Here is a 26,742-nt window from a genome sequence, read left to right as displayed (position 1 = left end):
ACCTGTGTCTACAATTAAATTATATTCTTTTAATAAGTTTACTTATTAATGGCGCTACATTATAGAAACCTGCACAGTGTTTAATTGTGCTTGAATTTGCGATAAACGCTGATTCAAGAAGTCTACAGCGCGGTTTATTTTAAATAAATTTAACTATTTTTGCTTGTTTAAAGTCAAAGGTGTGATTATGCTGCAATGAATGAGAAAATAATGCACTTAGAGAATTGCTATTTTTTATATCTCTTTTATGTTCATTGAGCCTCTTTTCTGACTTATGCTAGGTTTCACCCACGTATCTATAGCAAGGAATAGTGTATATGCCTGCATTGGAAACTGCTTTGTTTTGGAGATGTTTTGTAGTTTTTAATATTTATCTTATAGTTTGTGATGTGGTTTGTATAATTGGAATTCCTAGTTTGTTTAGTGTGTTGCAAATTATTGTATTATTGGTGTGTGTGTGTGTGTGTGTAGGTAAAAGAAGGTGTCTGTTTATAAGAGAAAAGTCTGGTGTACATAATTTTTTATTATTTATCCTGGAAAATATTTGTGTGGCTTTTCGCTTAGCATTCAATATAAAATATGTGGGGTATTGCAAGGTTTTCAAAGTGTTTGTGAGGTATTTGAATTCTTCGTCCAGATATTCTGGACTGCAAATTCTGAATGCGTGTAAGAAGAAACCAATTATGATACTTGTTTTTATTTTGTTGCATAAATCTTGTCTTGTGCTCTTGATTCATACTATCTTGTTCTTTTTTTATCAATATGTTATTGACATAAATATAATTTAGTTCTTTTAAATTTAATTTTGATAATTAACATAGTGTGTATGATTATATGTAAATACCGAGCCATGAGCAAAATGACATCATGGTGAAGAAAAAGAAGACGTTTGAGATCACGTTAGAGGGGTGGATGACCCCCTCACCTCAGTCATAACGATAAGTCACACGTGACACAAAAATAAGGAAATAAATGTTGTTACAACGGAAAGAAGTGAGTTGAAGTTATTCCATATTCTTTGTCTACTTTGCGACAGAGGCTACAACGTTTTCATAACGTTACAATAAATTGATCAGCTAGGAAGTTTCTGGAAGGCTGGGGATATTTTTTGTTCATAACCTTAACAACATCAGTCGTTTGTGAAACTGATCAAACGAATTGCCTACATTTTTGAAAAAGTGGAACAAAAATGAAAGTTAGAAGACTCCAGCATAACTCTGGGTAGGTACAATTAGTTTAATATAAAAATGTATTTATTGGCAGTTTTCTTTTTTTTTTTCAAGTTATTATTGGTGAGTGTGTTTTCATTTGTTTTTGTGGTGTCGGTTTTATTTACAAATTTCACTTTGATCAAGTCTTTAAATACTGGGTTTATTGTAAATGCGATTTTCGTTTTTTGATTTAAAACATATTTGGATATATTTCAAGTTCTGTACTTTTGTTGATATTACTATATTTCTTTGGCATATGGCAGTTGTGACCAAGATTCAGAAATTACTTACAGCTTCATAAAAAGCACTGAAGTATTTAAATTCATAAAATAAAAATCGGTTAGGTTATATATAATATTTTCTTTAAAAAATATATTTTTTTAAAAAACCTTTGATATTACTGGTCTCTACTACTGTTCCCATCTCGGTTATTCCTATGATAATTGGATTGTTTTGCTGAATAATACATAGCTGTTATGTTAGCCCCTATACCTGTCAAATGCTTTGAAAATATCCCTGTCAGTCAATCAAGAAGGAACATTATTTCAAGGGGCTTTTTAACTGTAGGGGGAAACATACATCTGATTGAACAATGACACCTGGATATTTGATTTTCCCATGTAACATACCACGTTGTCTGTATGAAAATAAAGCCACTCCTAATTGAATTTACAAAAAAAAAAAGAAAAGATTTTGAGACGAGGAAGTATTTTTATAGATTTTTTTTTTTCAAGATCAAAATCTTTTTCATAGAATTCTTCTCCCTTTCTTTATTTTGCCTGACACCTTTCGACATCTGCTACTTTAGTGTGTGATTGTGTCATTATTTTAAATTTCTGTACTTTTTTTCATTAGAGATTCCTGCTTATATGATATGGAGTTCTTTTGGAGATATTTTTTCTGTTATGTTATCATATGTGTGATTTTAGTAAGCTTAATAAAGAAGAGAAATAGGATAAATTATAAAGTGCTAAATACATTTGCTTTGAAGATTTTCAAATGAATCAGTTTGGCTCTTTCTGTTTTTGAATTGGATACTGATGTGTCTAACCATGGATTTATGTTCTAATGATTACCAATGTGTTTGATTTTCTGATAAAATACACTATAATAAACACGTGATCAAGAATAAACATTCTGAAATGACCGTGGAAACTACTTAGATTAAAATGGCTAAACAAAAACGAGAAATCCCCAGCAATATGGTTTGTTAATCAGCAGAGGATAAAAGGATAATCTAAATCTTTAATTATTGCTTATAAAGTTAATGATGCAATTGATTTCAAACGTACACTTTTTATTTGAAACGTAATGTTATTTGATTTGTACTTTTTTATTTGAATAGATTTGATCATTAGTTTTTAACTTATTATTCCAAACGAAAACCATGCAAGATCATTTAAACAATAAGAGTTGAATTTCGGAAAAAATTTCAATACCTTTTACACATTATTTACACGTTTCAAATGCATCTTCATTGTTGCCATTTTTACAACGTTTCGATCGTACAATTCGACCATTTTCAAGTGCTCTTTTGCCGTAGTTAGTAATTTTCTGACAATTTTCAACTGAACGTTTTATTTAATCCATTGAGTGTTTGAAGACTGCAACAACCAAAATGTTATAAAAATTCCAAATGATGAAATGTTACATAATGAAGCTCTTCAGTTTGGGTGAGGGGAATTATTGACGGACCGGCATTTAAAAGGATGATGTGATTTCTAATGTTTTCGGACAGGAACTGTGTAGGCACAAAAAGTTTGCTCGTCTCCAAAAATCCAAATTGAAGTGGGTAGATGAAGAATGCGCGCATGAATAACATGGCAACTTACGCCTTCTCTCTTTCCTTCTCTTTTTCTTTCTCTTTCTCTCTCTCTCTCTCTCTCTCTCACTGTATGTCTTTCTCTTATCTCCATAATTATATTTGTTATTCGGTTTGGAATCTTACCATTGAAAATAAGCCTAAGAATAATATAATAGTTAACACTTCTCCCTGGTCATGACTGATAGAACAAGAACAATCTATCTCATACATTATGGGTTCAATTTGAAATTTCGTATAGGTTACTGAATTAGGCATAAAGACTTTCAAGTTTTAAAAAAAATGCACTTGATGGATGAAATTCAGAGGTTGCATCATCCAAAACATGAGCATAGAAATCTGCAAAAAAAAACAAACAAAAAACAAATTGTTAATAATTTTTATAATTTTACAAAGATACTTTTGGTAATTTGCCATTACACCACCAGGAATAAGTGGTCGTGTAGTGGTTAGCTGGCATGAATTGTGAACTCTGCATACCATGTTCGAGTTGTGTTGGGGTTATTGCATCACTTTCACTAATGGCCTTGGGAACGGTATGACTCCATTCATCACCTCTCTAGCTAATAGTTAAAATGTAGGGTAAACAATACTCTCAAGCCTAGCCTTGAAGATGTAAAACAACAAAATAACACCAACCCACATCAACCTAGGGTGCCAAGTTTGATCCAACCTCTGTATCAATAGATACAGAGAGCAATCCCTTCATCGTGAGTGAAGTCAAACTTCTGTTTATTCTTTCCTCAATTCAGAGTTACATAAAGTTGACTGAGTCTTTCTATGGTCTTATTAGACTACACGTGGCCAGTTAAGTCCCAGCCACTTCTATTTTTTTTTCACTTTCATTTCATTCAAAACTTCATATATCTGTTAAGAAATTCTTGTGGCATAACTAAAATTAATCAATCTCTTTAATTCTATCCTTATGGGTAATATAAAAATGAAGCATCTTATTATTTTGCTATCTAATTTACATACGTGTATATGTATCTCTATTGTCATATAAAAAGGAACTGAGTGTGTGAGAGAGAGAGAGAGAGAGAGAGAGAGAGAGAGAGAGAGAGAGAGAGAGAGAGAAAGTTTGTTTCTTATGGACTCAGAAACGGCTGGGCCGAAGTTTTGGAAATTTCACACAAAGGTACTTTGTGTATCTAAGAGTGTTCTTATGTAGGTTTTGTATCAGAATGTGTCTGATATATATATATATATATATATATATATATATATATATATATATATCGATAATTGAAAGTATCCGATTAAAGGAGGAAGTTCGATTTTGATAAAAGTTAACACTTTTATACAACCTAACATCACAAGTGCATTTGAGAAGTTTTATCACTGCACAAGCAGAAAGGTCCAGCCAATCAAATAAACTGTAAATTCTTTTATAAGACAGGGGCATGTTCAAAATTAATGTTTCTTTTTAGAGCACAGTTGACCCATAATGCTTGACTTTTGTACGTTTAACTTAAATTCAAGTGATTATGTAAAATAATTTCATAAAATCAATAGTTGCTTCTTTGATAAGACAGGGGTGTGTTTGAAATAAATGTTTTTATTTAAAGCACAATTGAAGAATGATACTTGATTTTTGCATTTTAAACTTTAAGTGAGGGCATTATTTATATATAGTTTTATAAAATCAACAGTATATTCTCTACAGTGCAATGTAGACTATAATGTTTTGTGAACTAAATCACTGCGGGGTGGTCCCTTACTAGAGCAAGCAATCAATTCAATTAAAAAATTGTCGATTTCACCGATTTTGATAACAATAAAAGCATGGGAGGGTGGAACATTTGTTGATCCTCATTCAATCTCGGACAATGTTAAGTCTTTCTCCTAGCTTAAATGAAAAAGAATGAGTTACTCATTCTCAAAATCTTCAGATACCTCAAAAAACATTAGATAATGGTTGAAACAGCACAAAATGAAAGAAGAATAGATAAATACATTGATAACTAATTGAGAGGTTGGTAACTTATGCAGTTAATTACAAATTACATTTTATTGTCGAAATTAAAATGGACTTTATTAAAGGAAATATCTAGCTAAAAATTAAGGTATATTTTAACATGTATTTTGTGTGATTTAATCATATAAGAAAAAGGCCTTATGGAAACAATCTTTGATTAACTCGGCTTTAGTATAATAACAGATTAAAATATATCACGACTGTAATCACCAATAAGTAAATAAGCAAAATCATCACGTGATAGTTTTTAATTTTCAAAAAGAAACAGTTTAATTATCAAAGAGCAACATTCATTTGGTAACTCGATAATATATGATGCCATTTTCATGTAATTTTTTTTTTATTCTGCTTAGATTACTTGGTAGAAAATGCTATTGTGATTTTGTTTGTAGTTTTGGCTGCATTGAATACCAAATCCTCGTTGGTCCTTAAAGCATGTTCAATTTATCTTCGATTCCCATAGATTGGCAATGTTAGCATTCAATTTGCTAAACAAATCAGCAATTATTCTGCCAATTCCTGCATTGTATTTTATGTCCAACCTTTACTAAGTTTTGCCGTGTAAAGTTAATCTGCCTCTTCACTATATTAGTTCAGTAATTTATCATTTTAAATGTCAGTATGGGGCTATATGAGAAGATTGAACTAGAAAGTTCAATACAGCATATGCATATATCCACAGGGATTCATGCCAGCCGTGTTTGAGAATATAAAGGATTTGAATTGTATATTCATATCAGCTATCGTTGAGCAATTTATAAATTATCAAGTCTGTGCCTTGGCGTACACTAGTGGTAGACTTACTATTTTAAGTTCTGCTCACTCAGTGAATAATGTTTAAGTACTGGAGACCATTTCCATCACATCCTGGCATCCTTTCCTCTGTAAACAAATAAGAAAACAAAACAAAAACGATTGTTAGAACGGTGCAATTTATATTTCTTACACTGAATTCCACTCTCATTTATTTTGATTTCTTTCTACTTTTCGATTATTTATTTCTCCAACATTTTCATCCGTTTATATCTATTTATATAAAGTTCAGTATATATATATATATATATATATATATATTAGTGGAACGATAGAATTGTCGCCCTGGATAAGACGACCTGATTCCATTTCCGTTAGATAAAAGCCGGTTTTCTTTTTTTTTTTTTTTGCAGACCATCTACTAGTTCGCCAGTTGTGTACAAATCCCAAGAGTGATAGGAGCTTTCTATCATGTCTGAAAGTGACACAATGTTCAATGAGCAAGATGAGAGATGCACCACTGTACAACTCCTGCTCTCCACCGATCCAAGCTATAACAACAGGACCGTTGCCAGCACCATCAAAATGCATTGCTGGATTGCCACAAATAACATGGGCATGCCCAGGGTGATGAAAACAAAGTTTTCGGGCACGGTTATAGTCTTTGGTGTGGTTTTAAGTAAGGGTCACATCATGCCACCTCACATTTTTGAAGTCGGCTTGAAAGTCAACACCATAGTATACCTGGATGTGCTGAAGAATGTGGTGATCCCCTGGTGCAATCAGATGGCCGCTGGCAGACCCTGGGTGTGGCAGTAGGATTCGGCGCTGGCTCACAAGTCCAAAAAGATCCAGGCTTGGCTTCAGAAGGAGTGCTATGACTTTGTACCCTTCTCTCACTGGCCCTTCTTCTCCCCAGATCTGAACCCGCTGGACTAATTTATTTGGTCATATGTTGAGAACATCACCAACATGACCTCCCACAACACCAAAGCCAGCCTGATCGCTGTCATCCGCCGAATATTTGCTAAGCTCCTGCCAACGCTTGTGGAAAAGGTATGCTCCCAGTTCTGTATCGAGGTAGTGATTGAGGCTGAAGGCGGCTACATTGAATAGATGTAAGCTCTACTACATAATCCAGTTATCGGAATTGATTTTTTTAATAAAAGTTTTAAAATAAAGCTGTTGTGTTGTTTTCTTTAGGACGACAACTTTATCGTTCCACCCTGGGTATGTATGTATGTATGTATGTATGTATATATATATATATATATATATATATATATATATATATATATAGAATTCACTCTGAACTATTGTGAATTTTGAAATACAGTTGATAGGCATAAAGGTGGGTAAAGTGAGCATTATTTAGTTTTATGCAAAAGGGGGAAAAAGGGAATTGAAACTCTTCATAAGAATTCAGATACCTCTGATTTTTGTGAAATTTTGACGATAAGTATTAAATGTCAATTAATTTCCCTGATTTTAAGGAGTTTTAAAGGGCATAATGTAGGTACAACCTAAAAAAATTAATTAAAAAGTCAAATATTTAAGACTTGTATTGAATTTGATCAATAGTCATTAGATATCAGTTCAGATTTTTTTAAATTTCATTTCTTAAGCTCCCCCCCCCCCGAGCACAAGTCTTAAATTTTATATACTTTCTCTAATCAAAATCTTGTAATGACACAAAAGAAAGGGATTCTAGACATAGCGTTTAGTATCATTATATCTTGATTTTAATCTTCATAAAGAGACGTAAAAGTGGTGCAAAACATTCATGTACTGGTATTCATTTAGTTTAGTATGAATCTCGGTTTTTAATTTGAGAAGTGGAGATCGAAATTGGTTAACATTCATTCCAATTGGTACGTAAATATTTTATATTTTACCATAAATAATAACAATCTGCCCATATTCGTTTTTGATTTTTCTTTAACCATCATTAAAGTTTATTTTATTATATAGATAATTAGTGGGACTTCTTGAAAATTCCACGGTTGGTTTCTTTTTTTTGTCTGTATAATTTACTGTTAATTGTACTTTTCTCTTCAAATAATAAATGTATGTAATGTTTAATAAAAATATCAAGAAAAAGGTATATCTTCTTTCACAAAAATAATTATCTGCTACAAATTCTTTAAATAAATAAAACGAATATCATTTTAAAACTATTTTTATTTAAAATTATACCAATTCAATAATTCAATATATATTAAAATTGCATTAAAGTAAAAAGAATGCAAAGAGGAAATTTTTAAAACAAGTTGATGGAATGACACTTCTATTTTGCAACAATTTATTTCATTTATGATAAAGTCTGTTTTTTTTTTGTTTTTTTTACCTTGGCGACACCAGTTAATTTAATTTTATATTCAACGAGCAGACGATCTTATTTTTTATGTTATATTTATGTACATTCAAGAATAAAATATTATTCAGATTATTACTGGACATTTTAATGAAGTTGTTAATGCTTGAAATTCACAAATTAAAAAAAAAAGATACTTGATTATGTCATTTGTTGAATTAGCAGATCGCTTTATACCATGCATGTTTTGGAATTAAAAAGATGGATTATGAACATCTCTTCCATATATTAGACGAATATCTCCATTTTCTTCATTAATTAAATGACGGCCATTTAAACGAAATAAAGACAATGTGAAAACAGATTTCAGTATGATTATGATTTTTGGTTCAGTATATTTTTCTTTTCTCAACCTTATTAAGGTTTTCAATACAAGAAGTGGAATGGCTGGAACGATTTTTATCGACCAATGCAGAGAGCGCCCTTGTTACATATAGTTTATATAGTTTGATGACGATTAGTCAATCAATGTGAATGCTAACCAAACTTGGTCAAAATATCGGCCACGATATAATTGATTTAATTTGGACATATCTGGACCAAAGGTCAAGATCACAGATAAAGTTAAAGTAACACTCTTGGCGATTATTTTAATTCTGTTCATTATAAAGACTCAATATTGTTGCCAATGAAGCCCTGCATTTTATGACTTTGTTCTTTGAAAAGTTCATTCAAATTTAACATTTTTACAGAATTTTACTTCCGTGATCAGGCAGATCTATGTATCTTCACAACTGACTTATGTTCTTGTTCTTACTTGGTTCATGTTTGTTAACTATATTGAGAAAAACGTTGGAGACTTTTCGCTTATTCTCCTAATTATTCCTGATCAAAGTATTCTTTTTCCAGATAGTCTTCAGGGTCATGCTATCATGTTTTGGTGGATCATACACCTTTTAATGGCTGTTCTCTCATTAAAGTAACTTCATTCTAACATTGCTTAGAGGTTACATATAGATATTGTCATTGCATGATTATTTACTTGTTTTGTGTTTGTGGAGCAATTTTCCAGAGATTGTGATGAATCAGCTTTCTTAAGTGCAAATGTTTCCAGCAATCCTTATTCAAAACATGCTTCTCTATAGGTCTGAAAAATGTTATTGTTAAAGGGACTGAAATGTTGTGGGTCTCACCTCTTCATTTAATAAAATACTCAGGAAATGGCACTTTCCACTTTTCAGAGAAACTGTATACAGAGTGGAACGATAAATTTGTCACCTTAAAAAAGACAAAACTACAACTTTATTTAGAAACTTTTATTGAAAAAATCAATTCAGGTAACTTGATTATGAAGTACAGCTGACATCTATTCAATATAGTCGCCTTCAGTCTCAATCACTGCCTCAATATGGGTCCAGAACCGGGAGCATACTTTTTCTACAATATTTTTTTTTCCACAAATGTTTGGCGGGTGGCAGCGATCAAGCTGGTTTTGGTGTTGTGGGAGGTTATGTTGGTGATGTTCTGGACATATGAACACACGAAGTAGTCCAGCGAGTTCAGATCGGGGGAGGAGAGAGGCCAGTGATAAAGTACAAATAGCGCGGATCAATAAGTGCACTAGCACCAAATAACATTTCAGTGTTTCGATCCACGACATTCCATGAGAGGTACGTACACACTAAATTTGTTTATTTTTGTTTATCGCCACAAGTGCTAATTTTGACTTTCACCAATTTTTCTTTAAAAAACAATCAGAAACTCTTCAAACATTGGGCGAGGCACTTAAACCATTAAAAAAAAAAAAAAATAACCGTAACATAAGTGCATAATCACCAAATTTTTTTGCTTTGTTTTGCTTTGCTTTCATTTTGTTTTTTGTTCAATCCGGCAAAAATAAATAAATAAATGAAAATAACAAAAGAATACAAAAACAATAAGAAAGGGTATCGTAAATTATTAAAATTAATTAAACTTGAAAATAATATTTAAAAATAGCGCAGATTCCATTTTGACTTTCACCAATTTTCCTGTTAATAATTACATTAACTCTGGCAAAAAAAACAAAAATATCCATAAAAAAACCAAAAAAAAACCAGGTAGAATCATAACAAAAATCGTCGAAGCTTAGATAAGTGGGTCCGGCAGACGAGCCTTGTTCTGACATTCGGAAAATTTAGGTTAACAACCCATGAAGCTCCGATTGTTTGATCCCCCCCCCTTTTACATAATACATGTACACATTGTAATCCCAAATGTGCATATGAATAAAGAGTGATTCGCATCACTTACATAAATATACATACAAAGAAAAAGAGGGAAATATGCACAACACCTTTTTTATGTTAACTAAACAAATTTATCAAATCAAAAGTGAAACATTTGTAAATGACCTCTCACTATGCAACATATATATTGCAAGTGCACATATACTTTTATATACTTGTTTTTATATCAACTTCCAAGATAAATATAAAATCCGACTTGGCTACCGTCAATGTATTTCTCAAGAGAAAAGGCTGCCAATTGTACGAAGTGATTCAGAATAAAAGGACAAATAAAAATTTATTAAAGATAAGGGATATTTATATAATTCACATTGTTTACACATGGTTGAAGCAGGTCATTCAAATATCTGAACTCTATGGACAACGCTAGAAAAATATTAAAAATATTTTCAGGTAAGACTATGGCAGTGTAACTTCTTGTGGAGTCCTGCCAACATATCTAGTATTTTTCACTGAGTTTAATATAATTTTATGAGGGTGCTTGAACATAACTAAAAGTGAGATTTTAAAATTGTCTGCAGGCGAAAATTGAAGACGTTTTTTGAGTTGAAAATTGAAGACAGTTTCCGAGTTGCAAAGATCCATCTCAGTTGACTCTAGAATACAACCAGAAATTAGTAACGGAAATTTTGTTTATACATATAATTATTTTTATAATAAATATATTAATATCCAATAATATATATTAATTTATAATAAATATATTAATATTCACAAATAAATTTTTTGATATAACCAAGACTCATCAGTGTGGCTATATGAAATTATTCTGCTGTTTGTACAATTCCAAAACTACAGACTGAAATCCCCTCTGACCTCTTTATTGTCATAACTATCATAACAACTGTGTTAAATAGAAGAAAAATAAATCCTATTATTCTTTACTTTTTAGCAAATATATAATAAGGTAAAAAGGCACAAGTGTATATGGTCAGAAGAATGTGAACAGGCCGTAAAAAAATAAAAACTGTTTATTTGTAAGTACATTTCCACCTGAAGAGGAAAATCATTGTAACAACAGATGATAAGGGACTGGGTGCTGTAATTCTAGACTAATTCAAGGATGGATATATGAAGCCAAAAGCACATGCCTTGAGAACGTTATTGCCCATGAAACGAAATTGTAATCAAATCGAAAAAAAGAGTTTAGGAATTATTTATGTTGTAAAAAAAAATTCACAAGGTTTTATACAGAAAAGAATTTATTCTGCAAACAGACCACAAACTGCTGATAACAATATTTGGTTTGAAAAAAGGTATACCAACTCAAACGGCAAATCAACTACAACATTGGAGCATATTCTATTGAATTTTAATTTTAAAATAACATATGTACCTTCAAAGAAGTTAGCATTATCAAGATTGATACCTAAATATATGGAACCACTCAAAGAAACAGTAATAACAGTGTGAAGAAAAAAGTGAATTGTCAGATCTGTTATGCAATACTACTAAAGCACTTCTGAAAGATGTGAAAATAGCAGAGAAGGATAATTTCATTAGAAAAATGAAAAAGTAAATCTGATTGAACAAGGCAACTAAAAAAAGGAAATAGTGTGTTACCATTTTCAATATGTGAATAGGAATTACCATATGCAGATAGAGTAGTAATCCTTACAAAGGAAAGTTCTGAAAGAATTTCACATGGGTCACCCAGAGATTTCATGAACAAAATCTCTAATGAGAAGTTATATTTACTGGTCAAAGATCGACCAAGACAGAAAATTTGGTGAAACAGTGCAGAGGATGCCAACGAGCAGCAAAGAATGCACTGGTAAAAATTCAACTCGATTGCATATCAACTATGCAGAGCCCATAAATGAATCATATTACCGACCTGCGGAGCCATTGTGGACAGTTTCACTAAGTGGTCAGAAATGATTAAGTGCAGACATTGAACTGCAAAAAATGCAATAAATGCACTTAATGAAATTTGTAGTTGTTTTTGAACTTCCCAAAACTCTGCTCAGTGACAATGGAACCCAGTTCATTGGAAGACAATTTAAGGAATTCTGTAAAGCCAGTATACCACCCAAGTTCGAACAAACAGGTAGAAAAATTTGTAGACACATTTAAATGAGTTCTGAAAAAGAATTAAGAGGTAAACACAAATGTAAGAAATATTCAGAAATCACCGAACTCAAATACGTCATGTTTATTGCCTGCAGAGTTAATGTTTGGAAGAAAAGTATGCTTTGTGTTTGATAGGTTGTTGCCTATTCTGGTGAGGAAATCACCAAAAAAAAGGAAAACAGACGACTAAAGATTTTTTACGGTTGGAAGAATATATTAGGAAAAAGGAATAATAACCAAAAGAATTGGATGGGACATCGTATATGACATAAAAGGAACCAAATTACTGTGAAAAAGATGTTGCAATCAACTGAGATCCCAGTACACTACAAGGGTCACAGAAAATACCAAAGAGATTCCGATGGAAGTCTTGCATGACACATTTGAAATTCTTATTGGTATATAACAATATTCTCTAATGGAAGTGTACCAATTGATTGTCAGGTAATCAGTAATCAACCTAATCGGCCACTTTGCTGATTAATCAATCGATTAATTTTTCTCTTTCCTATTAAATTTAAATCATTTCATCACTGCCAAGTGACTCCTCAGATAACTTCAACACATTAACATAGTAACTGCTAATTTAACTTAACATTTAATTAAGTGTCTGGCCACTATTATGCCTTTATTAACTAAAATTACAAAATACAAAGTACAATTTCTAATTCTTAAGTGACTATAATTAAACAATTAGATAAGAAAAAGAAATTACAAAGTGCAAATTTGTAATTCTTTAAGTGAATAGCTATAAGTTAAAGTTCTGCACCTGCGACTGCTTTACTTCTTCTTTTATTCTTACTGCCTACCTCCTCTGCTTTCATAGTGTCGTCAGTATTTAAAGTTGAATACTTTTAAGTTGTTATGTAGGGACATTACAGTTTCTCTATCCTCAGGACACAGCCTGTTCCTTAGAAGTTCATACACATTACCACTTAAAAGAGCCTCTCATTCTGCACAGATAATGGTGGTGTGCTTAAATATTTTGAAGCCAGTTTACTCAGCAGTGGTAAGGTTTCCTGTGTCCTCTTCCACCACTGAAATAGATCATCACCTTTTTCGAATAGTAGTAAAGCTAACTAATGATCCAATTCATTTCTGCATTTAACCATAAGGCTTGAAAGAGATACAGTTTTATTTTCACTTTGATCTCTTTGACCCTCAACAGTTCAAGAAGTGTATCCTGCTGATTCTGCTTCATTATCATCAGTAGAAAGTAGGTGTACAATCCCAACCTTAGTGTTTTCCATGTCATTCTTTGGAAATTTAAATTTGGATCTAGGAAAACATACACACAAGTTTTTTATAATTTGGATAGAATGAAAACCTTGTTCCCATTGATTCATTGAATTGTTCAATAGTGGTAAAGATTCCTCTAAAGTCAGAAACATCAGGATTAGATTGGACAGCTTTTGAAAAAAATAACCCCAAAGCTAAAATTGTAGGTATTATCATCGACATGGTTGAAGTTCTTCTAATGGACTCAGTAACTGGACAATTTTTTTTTGAATAAGTCCCCATTGGTAAGTTGTTAAGGTTAGAATCTTATAGTGTCCCAAATTCTCGTATGAAAAAAATAAAAAAATGAATGTGCAAATCATTTTGCTTCACATATATGCCATGAAAATTTCCTTTCTGATTAATGTTTGCTAGTCCAAAAATATTCTATTATTCTTTAAAAAAAAACAGCCAGGTTTTTTGTTTATTTTAAAACTGGTAAACATTAACTAGAGACCTTTCTTGGGCAATCAGTGTAAAGCAAAACGGTCCACACAGAGTGGAAATAAATCATTTGTAAACAATCACAGCGTTACCTTGAACAAAGCCAATACAAAAATAAAGATGCTAAAAAAATATTAAAAACAAAAAACAATAGTACTTGATAGCAAACCTTTTGGAAACCCATTTCTTAACCTGTGGAGGAGAGAGTGTTTTTCTAACTAGTCTGTACTTTCACCTAACAATTTAAACAATACAAAACAAGTTATTTGTGCCACAAGCTTTAAAGAAAAACAACTGAAGTTTTTCTGTGTGTGTGTGTTTGACTGGGGTGCAGTTGAGGGAACCATCTCAAATGAACGAATGTGCTCAGTGCCAAACGAAGAATTCAACAGAATCACAAACAATTGTATAAAGATCTCTATCGTTGATAACATGCAGCTCTCTCTTTTATTGAAATTAAATTGATGTTGAACATGTATGTTTATTTAATTACATCGCCATGATAAATAAAGTGAAAAGCACTACATAAAATCATTACATTTTCTTGAGGATACTATTTAAGAAGTACATGGTGTAAAGAGCTGACATTTGGATATAGCATTCTACAATATGCATTGATTAGGCATGTAATATTTCAGATGTGTATCTTTTAATAGATATTTTATTTTTACAACCAAAATTAAACATATCAGCATTTTTATCGACTTATATAGAAGTTGCATCAGGAATTGTTTAAAAAAATATATTTTTAAAATAATCATTATGTATAGAATTATATTGAATGTTCATATTTACCGTCATTTTATTCAGTTTTATTTGATGATACTTTAAAAATTGTCTCTTAATGCAATTTTACTATTCTAAATGATGCAATATTCACTTTTCACACTTTAAAAATGAAGGTCGAAATTGAATTAGAAATAATTGTACTTTTATTTCCTATTGTTTTCTCATACTAGAAATAATGAAAACATCCTTTGTGACATTTTTACTGGTTACTTTTTTGTCAGTTGGTTTCAAAGTTGCCATATTGTAATTGACACATGTTCGTGTTTCTTCATCCTCAGCAGGGTAGTGTATACTGTTGATTCTGCTTTATTATGATGATATTATCAGTGAAAAGTAGATGTAGAATCTAATTCTAAATATGTTTTCTATGCCAATCTTTTAAAATTAATATTTGAATCATGAGTATAGGAAAGTAGACATACACAAGTTTTATCATTTGGATAGGATGAAAATCTTGTTTCGATTGATAACCTGAATTGTTCAACAATGGTAAGAATTCCACTAAAGTAGAAATACTTAAATTAGATTGAACAGCTTTTGACAATCTCAGAGCTAAATTTGTAGGTATCTTTGATATGGTTGATGGTAAGTGACCTATTTGTTTGGTGATTTCTTCAAATGGACTCAGAAACTGGACATTTTTTCCAAGAAGTCCTCACTGGTAAGTTGTTAATGTAGAAATCTAATCAACAGCACGCATTACAAGAGCTTTTCGTTGTTCTTAATTTATTTTCAGCATATGTTGAATTCCAACATGTAGCCACATCTTAAATGAATTTGTTTTTCCAAATTAAGCTGATCCTGTATTTTAGTTAATTTGCTAATAGAAGAAAAATTTTAATATTTATTTATATGAATAAATGTTTGTTTATCGATTTTATATGAATAAATGCCAGAGTTTTAGTCTTGTGTTTAAGAGAAACCTATAAGTAAAAGTTTATTATTTAAATTTTTTATTTCAAGTAGGGGCCTTTATGAAGTGATAGCAAGCTGGCATAACAAGCTAGTATATATATATATATATATATATATATATATATATATATATATATATATATATATATATATGTGTGTGTGTGTCTGTGTATATATGTGTGTGTGTGTGTGTGTGTGTGTCTGTGTATATATGTGTGTGTGTGTCTGTGTATATATATATGTGTGTGTGTGTGTCTGTGTATATATATATGTGTGTGTGTGTCTGTGTATATATATATGTGTGTGTGTCTGTGTATATATATATGTGTGTGTGTCTGTGTATATATATATGTGTGTGTGTGTGTCTGTGTATATATATATGTGTGTGTGTGTCTGTGTGTATATATATGTGTGTGTGTGTCTGTGTGTATATATATGTGTGTGTGTCTGTGTATATATATATATGTGTGTGTGTCTGTGTATATATATATGTGTGTGTGTGTCTGTGTATATATATATATGTGTGTGTATATATGTGTGTGTGTATGTGTATATGTGTGTGTATGTGTATATGTGTGTGTATGTGTATATATGTGTGTGTGTATATATGTGTGTGTGTATGTATATATATATATATATATATATATATATATATATATATATATATTAGTATGGTTTTACTTTTATTTCTTGTTGAGATTTAAAATCAGTTGCAAATTTACAAAGATAATTATATCATTTTGGATGCAACACTGTTTATAGAATTCGAATAGCTTCATTATGGACAGAAAATTGCAGAGTGACATCAAATACATATTTTGAAGTCAGTTTTGAAGAAACAAATTGAAGAGATATTTTACTTGGGAGATATTTTTTGCTTAACTAATAATCCCAGAATTTGCCATTCTTTTATCTTGCTATCTTTTAAGCCTCTAATGAATTTGTGATGTTGCACATTTGTGTAATTTATCTATAGATGTCCGACTATTGGTCTGATTAATTTTTTAAGAATGTATTGTTTCATATTATTTATAAAAAGACTTGCAGCAATTTTCAGTTTTCTATTATAAATAAATAAAGATGACATTTTTTTTTCATTTATCATTCATATTACCATGAAAATGGGTTACTGTTATTAAATCAATAATACATATATTCATTACGGAGATACTGTTTTGAATTTCTAATTTGCATAACTATTTTCAAACAGTTTAAAATAAATTAATGTTTAGTGTTATTCATTTGTAATTTTATATTTTATTACACACACACACACACACACACACACATATATATATATATATATATATATATATATATATATATATATATATATAATTTTGTTGGACACTATTAGTATTTTGATCGACTAATTAAAAAAAAAGTTCCATTTGAGGAAAATTTTGACTGGGAAGTTTTAAAGATGAAGATTTACAAAAACAATGTGACAAAAATGGCTTGTAAAACCATAGTATTTCATATTTTGGTTGAATGCTAAGGTTTTATTGCCAATTTGACCTCTGCATTCTTGAACAATGTTGGCCTTTTCCCATCTGATAACAGGGAATATATAAAGAAAATACAAGACAAGACTCTTTCTGCATCATTGTGGATATGGCAATGCTTTAGAGTAACGACAATCCAAGGAAGTCTGGTAGTATCCTGAGATACTGCTGGGATGCTCTGAACTAGTGGCAATGATGCATCAGCCATAAAACCATAGCTGAATCCAGAGGCGTCATCTAATAAAAGCTTTGTTGGAAACTACTGTACAAGCAACCGTTATCATACAAACATTTTATATATACACATACCTAAATTTACACTCATGCACACGTATGTATAAGAAAGAGGTATTTTTTATTAAAATGGTCTTCCTTTAACAAAAATAAAATGTTGATTTCTTTTTGCTGATAAACTAGATATTTAAAACAAAATTTCTTTTTTTTTGTAGAATTGTGTATACATGTAATAGTTAAAAAGAAAGATTAAGTGTGTGTTGTTGCACTCCAATCTATTTTTCTAATTCATCATTCCTTCATTGTTTAGTAGTCCTCCAAACTTGAGAATCATCTGTTCTTGATCATCAGAAACTAATTAGTTTAAAAGCAATGTAACATTTTTGCATGACATCAGAACTCATCAATGGAAAATGATTGCAAAGCTAATATTACATCCACTGCAAGAAATTAATCCCCCAAAGTGGCTCAATTGTCTTTTGAAATGTTTATTTTATTTATCCGGAAGTAAAAGTGATTAATTCTTTGGTATGTAATATCAATTTAATTTTACTTACATGATCGAATCAAATAGGAATTAAGAGCTGAAACATTATGATAGCAATAGTCATTAGTTTTCAAAAAGTTTTTTTTTTTTTTATTCATGCAATCTCAATATTGCGAATGGATCATTAATTGATCAGTAATTATTTTGTACGTCTCGTGTAGAGCACTGGGGAGAGTGCTAAAAACCGGTGTATTTGTTCTAGTGCAATGTCAGACGAAAACTGTATAAGATAGAGCTTCCAAATAGGATTAAAAAAACATGTCTAAGAGTACACAAACAAAAGTATTCCTAATAAAAAGAAAATGAAAAATTTACATCAGTTTATGATTAGAGAGTAAATATCTCCTCTCGTTCTCTCTATCTCTTTTTCTCCATTCTCTTTCTTTGATTCTCTCTCTCTCTCTCTCTCTCTCTCTCTCTCTCTCTCTATATATATATATATATATATATATATATATATATATATATATATATATATATTTCTCTTATTTACGCTTTTTTTCTTTCTTTTTTCTGATATATAGAAATAGTAATAACTTTTTCAAGCTGAAGTCAGGAGATAAATGAATTTATTTTTATATACAAAACGCAGCTAAAAATCTTATTTGCACATTTTAAAAATATAAAATTATATTTTGAAATCGGACAATTTTATCATTTTTATACAAAACTTTGCATTAGTCATTAGGGACAGCTGTATGTTGATTGGATGATCAATGTTCAGTGAGGTTTATGTGTATAAATATATATAATTATATTATTATTAATTATATATAATTATATAGATTTGTATATATAAATATAATTTTTTACCTTGCTTTTAATATAGGGAACAAAAACTCATGATATTCATCAAAAACTATTTTATTGTTCATTAGAGCAAACAATTGTTTCGGTCTATACCGGTGGTTCCCAACCTATTTTGGGCCATGCCCCACCTAGACATTTCTAAAATCCTGATGCCTTCCCTTTGTGATATTTAATTTTTGTTATTAAAAATCCCTCTGTTATTCAGTGAAGTAAGCTTAAAAGCCCATTGACTTGTATCTAAACAAGGTTCCAAAGAACATGGCATCAATAAAAGAGAAAAATTTTAAAACAAAAGGACATTTAAATAAATAAAGTTTTAAATTTAAAACATATAATAGAGAACTGAGATGCGAAAATATCAAATTTTTTTAAATGAAAAATTATTTTATAATACTTTTATCATTTTAATTATTGAATAATAATAATAAAAAAATTAAATTTAGCTTACATGAAAATGTCTGCTAGTGAGATCCTTGAGCATCATGTCTGCGACAGAGAGATTTTATGAGCTTAAGTCTCAAGTCTCCTTGTCTAGTGATATCTAGTCGATTTCTTTTCTTCAGTAATAAATAATTGACAGCACTAAAGCCACATTCAGCTAAATATGAAGATGGGAAGGGTAACAACAATTTTCTTGCTAAGTTGGTTGAATGTGGGTATTTAGTTTCTGTCTCATCACAAAGCCATGACATCACTCCTTTTATATTGAATAAAGTTTTAACTGACTCATCATTTTGCATTTCCGAGAGTTCTTCTTGATACTGCATCGAAATATCAGATATATCCACTAGCATTGGCTGCATCACCCATGTTGGAAAATCAATTTGTTTTAAATCAGAAAATCGTTCTTTAAAATCAGAGGCCATTATTTTCAGATGATCTACAATGACAAGTACAGCAGCATCAGTCACCTCACATTTTTTTAGCCAATGAAACTGGTTAAATATTTTGTTAGAAATGTTTTTTTTTGACATACCTCAATAAATAAAACGAAGCCAAATATCTTTGTCTTTGCACCCAAAAGAGTTTTATTCGATCCTTGAAGTTGTTTATTTAACAGATTCAGTTTTTCAAAAATGTCTGTTAAATAACTTACAAATGCTTTACCATCAACAGTTTGCAGGTGCTTCATTTCAGGCTTGTCACTTAAAACGTCACTAAGAACATTATATAGGTCCATGAATCTTTTCAGGCAATTCCCCTTTGAGAGCCACCTCACCTCAGTGTGAAGTAAAAGTCTCACATAGTCTGCATCTTCATTTCACAAAATTGCTTGAAGAGACGCTCACATTTTGCATTAGCTTTGATAGAATTGATACATTTTATAACTGAGCGTAGTACCTTATTAAGAACAGGAGTAATATTTTTGGTCACTCTATGAATAACACATTTCACAACAATCATTTCTGGATTCTCATCTTTCATCAATATTAAGCAGCCTTTTTCCTTGCCCATCATAACAGGAGCACTATCTGCAGCACAAGATGTTATATTTTCTATTGGTATATTATTGACGTGTAAGTAATTGTTTAGCTTATCATATATATCAGCAGTGGAGGTGGTGGTTTCTAACGATTTGCAGAACACGATTTCTTCGGCAAATTCACCTTTATCAATATATCTTGCATATGCTAACAATATGGCCTCACTATCTCTCAGTCGTCTCATCCATTTGTAGTGAGAAAGGTCTGGATTTCAACTTTTTAACAAGTTGAATTTCAATATCTGCACTCATTTCATCTATTCTTCTACTAACAGTATTGTTACTGAGAGGCATAGCTTTAACAGCCTTGTCATCCTTTTCCAGGACTGTTTTAAGAAATGCTGATATTGATGGTAATAATAATAGTAGTAATAATAATAATGAAAAAAATAACTCATTCTCAAATTGCCCTATAGTCTTTGGTATAGTAAGCCCAAGGGTGCACGTCCTGCTCATGCCCCACCAAAATATTGCCATGCCCCACCAGTGGGGCATGCACCCCACGTTGGGAATGACTGGTCTATACTATATAAGTTCACCATTTATGTTTTTCTATATTTGTTAGGTATAATCAGTGCTCAAATATCAACAAAAACAAATAGCAGCTTTTACTGGGAATAACATTTAGTACTAGGAGGCTTTTTTTTTTATTTAACACCACAGAAATCATAACATATGTTGATTGGTTAATACAAGTTCAGCAATATATATATATATATATATATATATAACTACTTAATTTACTCATATAAGATTAATATATGAAAGTATAGATTTATGCGTAAACTTTAAGTATTTACTTCAAAAGTGCTCAATACGTAGGTAGAGCTAGTTAATAAGTTATAAAATACATATGGCGATTAAGCTACACTGAATATTCCGCGTTTCATCCACTCTAGGACTCTTCAGGCTTATGCGGGAATTCTGTGGTTGTTTGTCGTTTATATATGTGCATCTTCTATTGAGATTTTAGTTAGCCAATCAGCTTTCTAGTATCCACTGCGCCCTTCCTATCAGCTAATGGGCATTCGCTTATCGGACAAAGGCCTATTTGACCTCTGGTTGACCTGTTCCTTTGTGTGTGCTCTATTTAGCCTGAATATTTAGTTTCTTGATCTGTTTTAAATCTAGGTTAGTGTTTTTTTTATGTTAGTTTATATATAAATATATATATGTGTACATACATATATGCACACATATATATACATATATATATATATTGCTTGAATATACATGTTTGTACAAAATTGTTTTGTGTTTTTGTATTAAATACTAGCAGGAAATTTTGGAGTTGTCTAGGATTAAATGGGGATAACACACTATTACCATTTTCATTTTTACATTTTATAAATTCAATTTTGGAGGTGAGTCTAAAGATATACTCCTCATTAATTGAGCAAAAATGGTAAGTTCAGTGACGTTTATTGAAATCATTTTTGATAAAAAATTTATTAGTCTTTAATCCTGTCAAGGACCACTCTGAATATACCACAAATGAATGAGAAATATACCTGCTTCAGACTATTATTATTCTTATCATTTTTAAATTGGTTATTTTCAAGTTTTTAATCTAATAAAATAAAGCATGTATTTTCTTTTATGGATGTTTGGCATGAATACAAACCACACAATATTGTTGTATATATTAAAATGAAGTATACTTATCCAAGATTAATAGATTAGCATAATTTACTAAAATAAACATTTAAAGTTGACAGACCTCCATAACTATCTACTGAAATTGTAGATAGTTATGGAGGTCTGTCAACTTTAAATGTTTATTTTAGTAAATTCTGCTAATCTATTAATTTTAATAAACAAATAATAATAATATTTAATGTAGAAGTGAGAGGCATGAGCAGACATGCTTAAAATTACATAATTTCATAAATATATATATTTTTTGGAAAAACTCAAGGATGATAATTCTGTATAATTGCACTCAATGACTTTCTTTTTATATATTTCAGTAAATAAGAGAAAATGTTTAAATTTTAATATTTCTCTTGACCAGAATAAGAATTTTCAAAACAAAACAAAAAACTGAAGCAAAATAAAATATATTTGTGTCAATAAGATAAGGGAAGAAAAAAAATGCAAAATCGAATTAATTTGAACCAAGTAATGGTATGTCATAGATTTGGGTCAAAATTCAGCGATATAATTTTATATTGGTTTCAATGAAATTCATTCTAAATATTGTCAGGTGACTGACCTGAAGGACATTTTTGAGTAAGGAGATCCAAATTGCATTTTTGGATTCCTGGAGAAAGTTAGTGTACGAAAAATGTAAATATTTCACCTGGTTTTTCTAAACGATTTCTTCACAAAGAATGCTAATAAAATCAGTTCTTTCCACTAAAAAATGGTTATTTAATTTTTACTTTTGGTTGGCATTAAATCATGATGCAGTAAAAGAAAAGAAAACAAAATTCTGCGATATAGGAAAGTAACTGTAAAATCTTTTTTGGTACAGGTATGAATCCGCCACCCACCTCCAGCCCTGGGTAAAAGAATAGGGTAGATTACTCTCAAATCTAGATAGGACAACTAGCCTAAGTGAAAGAAAAACTTTCAAATAACACTACAAAATTGCTTCTGGTTGACTTTGATTTTTCATTGCCAATGTCAGACCAAAAGTGTGGTTGGACTGTGCAACCCTTCTTTCATTATAAACTCGACTTTTAATCATTGCAGACAGAAGAATCCATCTTCATTTTAATATATAAAGATCTTATGTTTCGAGATTTTTTTTAGATGAAGATTAAACTACCATTCAAGATGAGACTAGTAGTTGACTCGAAATATAAAGATTTTAGTTTGGTTTGCAATTTGATAAAAGAAAAATTGCATGTTTTTAATTGATTTCCATTAACATGACTGAATCATTGAAAGTTATTCACCTTGATAGAAAACTTTTCCCCTTTTCCCCCTGATTAATCATTAACATTGTGTAATTTATCATGTCTTAAAGTGACAGGTCCTACTTCTGTTGAATTCGATTTGGATTCAACAGCGATCAGTAATTATATTGCAGGCAGTTGTTAAGATCATTTCTGGTTCATTCAGGTTTCCAGACTTGTTGGCTGGAAATGCTTTTCTCTCAATAATCAATTTTTTCCCCAAAAATGGATGAGTGCCTCGGACGACGAAGAGGAAACACATTATTTTAGGAATGAATATTTATGGAATAGAAAAGTTCACTTAAATGGAGACCTCTTCGTGTGCTAAACATAATTATCATAAAGGATGTCTTAGTTCACAAAGATGATGGATTGGTTAGTTTTTATTGGTCAGGCAGCTGTTCTTTCCAGTCATAAAATCAAATTTAGATATCAATTCTGATTTTATATATCCAGGCAAGTCTGATTAAGATGTATGGTGTTTTTTTTTTTTTTTTAATTTCATTTTATTTTCTTGATTTCTTCAGCGATCTTCAAAAGGGATAATTAGTATAATAGTGATCCAAAGTTATTGCATGGTCCATCTCGTTTGATGCTGTTTATTTGAAAGATTGAATTCGTTTTAGTTTCTTTTTTTTTGTATATAAGTGGTGTGGTCTCATTTTTGTTTATCTATATTAGTTTTTATTTATTCATTTTGCTTATTTTTAATTATTTATTGATTGTTGTAGATATTTAAGATGTCAATATCGATGCAAAATATGAAAAAAACCCCAAAAAACTAGTTGTTAAATCTGACTCTAATAATGCAATTATTCAAGTGAAGCAACTGTTGCAAATTTCTAAATAATAGAAAAATCTAAATTTTATGATGGGAAAAGTACTATCCAAGCAAAGCAATGGCTAGATAAGCATTATTAGGACGCTGTTATATCGAAAACAGTGCTAAAAGGTGGTATGTTTACTTTAAATGTGGCCGTGCAGACATAAATGATGCTGAATGCTCAGGTTGTCCAAATCCGGCAGCTGTCTCTATAAACATAAAATAGTTCACTGGATGTTGAAGTTGTGTGAGATAGTAAAGGTGTTAGATATCAGAAGGCAGTGTACTAACCATTTTGCATGAACATTTGTCAAACTATGACTAACCTTTTTAAATGTGTTTTTAATCTTTTAATATTGAAAAAGCTGAGTTAGATTTTTGAAGTAAGATCGCTATAGCATTGTATCTGACAATTGATATTCAATTTTACTTTGCCAGTAAATTATTTTTAGTTTTTGTTCTTTACATAAAAAGAAATTTCAGTCGACTTTACCGATTACATATTCTATCCAACCTGATAATTCTTTTAGCAATAAAAACCTCTAGATATACATCATAATTTTAATTTACTACTTATAATTATTGACCAATGAAATGACTGCATTTGTTACAAATACAAATATTGAAATTGGTGTCCATAATATTTTGCTATGTTCGAGAGTACTTCTTTAAATATTAAACGACAGAAAATTTGGAAATTACCTCTTATTCTGTGACTGTTTGTTTTTTTGGTATTTATTGCATTGTATGCCGTTTTAGCATCCCAAATCCTTTAAAAAATTATTTAAACTCAAACTCCACGATTATTCAATTTATACTTTTAAAATCATGTTACAATTAAAGATGTTGTAATAAAATGAAACGGTCAATTTTATATACAAAAGCAAATTTACAAATATTGTCTACATAAAAATAATAATTTTCCCTAAAATTTAAATTCATTTAAATATGATATAATTTATATGTTCGTTTGCAATTTACTTATGATGTCTAGTTATTCTATTTATCATCCAAAGATTATTACAAATTATAGGAGAATTTGTCGCTCTCAAGAAAACGACACTACAGCTTTATTTCAAAACTTTTATTGAAAAAATCAATTCAAGTAACTTGATTATGTAATGGAGCTGACATCTATTCAATGTAGCCGCCTTCAGTCTCAATTACTACTTCTATACGAGTTCGGCACTAGGAGCATGCCTCTTCCACAAGTGCCGGTGAGAGCTCAGCAAATACTTGGTGGATGGCAGCAATTAGGCTGGCTTTGGTGTTGTATGAGGTCGTGTTGGTGTAACCAAACGAATTAGTCCAGCGGATTAAAGTTGGGGGAGGAGGCTGGGCAGTGAAAGAAAAGTACAAAGTCATAGCACTCCTTCTGAAGCCAAGCCTGGGTTTCTTTGAATTTGTCACACCCAGATATGCCACACCCAGATATGCCAGCGGCCAGCTGATTGCACCAGGGGATCACTACACTCTTCAACACATTCAAGTACACTTTGGTATTGATTTTCAAGACGACTTTAAAGATGTGAGGTGGCATGATGTGGCATGATGTGGCCTTCATGTGAAACCACACCAAAGACCATAACTGTGGCCAGAGACTTCATTGAGCTGCGCCCTCAAGCGTTGAACCGTCCGGATTTGAGGGTGCTAACTTGGATCAGTAGAGAGCATGACTTGTACAGCAGCACATCTCTGATCTCACTCGTTGAACTTTGTGTCACTTTCAGACATGATACACGGTTCTTATCACTTTTGGGGTTTGTACACAACTGGTCAACTAGTAGATGGTAGACAACAACAAAAAGAAAACCTGTTTTCATCAAACGGAAATGGAATCATGTCATCTTTTCTATGGCGATAATTCTATCATTCCACCCTGTATTGTTCAAAGGGTTACATATCCATACAAAAGTAATAAAACGCTTTATTTTTATTTTTATTTTTTATTATTTATGATTTTAACATTAAAACATAAGACTAGATTTGTAAATATTGGTTATGTGCTTAAAACAAAAATCATTTAGACAGTAATTTTAAAGATTGTCAATAAATGCCAACTCGAGGTACATATTTGTGAATAGCAAAATCAGTAATAGACAAATACAGAAAATCATGAGTTTTATAATTTTTAACATGGTTTTTAATTCTTTTTCTATAAATTACTTTTAATATCATGTTTAAAATCAGTTACAAACAGTACGTTATAGCATTCCTTTCCTTGTACTACCAACACATAATAGTTCATAAAAGAAAGAAATAAAGAAAGAGATAGAGTTTTGAAAGAACGGTATTACACATTTAAGATTCATAAAGAACAGATTTGAAGGCAATTTGGTAAAGATGTCTAATAGATTTAAGCATAATATTTTGGTACAAAAGTAAAACGGACAAGGTTGAAAAAATAAATGGTTAATAAACATGACATTATCAATACGCCGAGTATGGAATAACTAGTTATTCAGAAAATTATTGGATGTAAATAGCTTTCTAAACTTTCAATGGGGATTTGCTAAGGACCTTCAAGGCAAAAATAATTTCTTATTCGACAGTTTAAATGCTTTCAGGTTTC

General features: G+C 30.8%; 1 protein-coding gene across 2 annotated transcripts in view; it reads left to right on the top strand.

Moving 5' to 3' along the window:
* LOC145257268 (phospholipid-transporting ATPase ABCA1-like) overlaps nucleotides 1–26,742 on the top strand; it is a 379,489-nt gene that overhangs the window by 16,999 nt on the left and 335,748 nt on the right. The window lies entirely within an intron of this gene.

The sequence above is a fragment of the Euprymna scolopes genome, chromosome 3, assembly GCF_053919585.1.
Source record: "Euprymna scolopes isolate OS-2025 chromosome 3, ASM5391958v1, whole genome shotgun sequence".
Lineage (NCBI taxonomy): Eukaryota > Metazoa > Mollusca > Cephalopoda > Sepiida > Sepiolidae > Euprymna > Euprymna scolopes.
This window is presented reverse-complemented; position numbering and strand designations above follow the sequence as displayed.